Source organism: Bison bison, unplaced genomic scaffold (genome assembly GCF_000754665.1).
Source record: "Bison bison bison isolate TAMUID 2011002044 unplaced genomic scaffold, Bison_UMD1.0 scf7180017847480, whole genome shotgun sequence".
NCBI lineage: Eukaryota > Metazoa > Chordata > Mammalia > Artiodactyla > Bovidae > Bison > Bison bison.
In genome coordinates this window covers 66222-67521 of record NW_011478053.1, presented here as the reverse complement: position 1 = coordinate 67521, position 1300 = coordinate 66222, and positions in this window count along the sequence as shown.

Genomic DNA, 1300 nt, shown 5'->3' with positions numbered 1-1300 from the left:
TTCCTGGATGTATAAACAGGACCAGGAGGCCAAGACTGCAGAGCCAGCAAGTCCTGAGGGGCATGAGTCAGATCCTGTGTTCCTGGGTGCCATGTGCAGACCACCCTCTATGTTTGCAGACCTCCACCCTGGCCTGGGAATGAGGGCCAGCCTGGTTGGGTGAGACAGCAGGACTCAGGAGCCCCCAGCCTGGCTGTCTGTCTGAGGGGCAGAGTCCTGCAGCCCCCTGGGGGGTGGGGAGGGGCCTGGCCAGAGTCCCCCAGACCTGCAGGCCCTTCCTTGACGTGTGCTGGCGGGCAGATACGCTGGCAGGTGCCAGCGCCTGACCGCCTGTCACTGACGGCCGGTTGCCTCTTGTCAGCAGCCCTTCCGCCCAGAACAGCCAGGTCTGCCAGAGCTCTGGGCCTGCCCAGCCCCTCCCCACGGGCCCCCCTTCCTTCTCTGACAGGTGAGCAGAACCCAGCAGTTCCAGGGTTCTGTGGGGCCAGCACGCCTTCCTGACTCCAGTTGGGCAGGGCAGCCGTGGGCCCGTGAATCTGGGATGGGCCTGGGATGCTGGGGGTGGGCGGTGGGGGTGGGGACTCAGGAATTGAGGGGACGTCCTGGTGGGAGCACATGTCAGTGGTGTCCTGGGGAGCCTGGGGGAGGGACTGGGGAGGCCTTTTGGAAGACAGATTGGCTAGGAAGGGTACGGTCAAAGGTCCGGAGGATGAAGGGCGCCTCCGGCTAGTAACGACCTGAATTGCTGGAGGCCCAGGGCTAGGCTGGAGGGCGACCTGGAGCACATAATGCCTTGTTGGTGGGGGGTGGTGGCAACCCCAGTGGTGGGGGTCCCCAGCCCTGGTGGTGGGGGCCCCCGAGGGCTCTGGTCAGCAGGTGGCTCTGTCAAAACCGGTTTGCGGCCACAGTGTGGAGGACTGGGTGGGAGGCCTGCAGCAGGGGACCGCGCGCTCGGGTGGGCTTCTCGCCTGGATGTGCACGGCTGGAGATGAACGGATGGGGCGGAAGCGACAGGTTCCCACCCCTCAGCTCGGAGGGGCCGCTGCCTTCTCTCCTGGGTGTGTTGGATGGGGCGGTGGGTCGGGGAGGCCCCCGTGTGTGTCTGTCACAGCTGCGGCCGGAATCGCAGAGCAGGGCTGGCCCAGCACCACCGGAGTGGCTGCGATGGGCCCTCCTACAGGGCAGGTCAGTGAGAGCAGGCAGCTGGCTGCGGAGAGAGAGCCGACGGTTCATTCTGTACTCTCAGCTCGGGACTCTGGGGGGCCATGAGTGTCCCCCTGCCTGCGGGGGCGCCGAACGG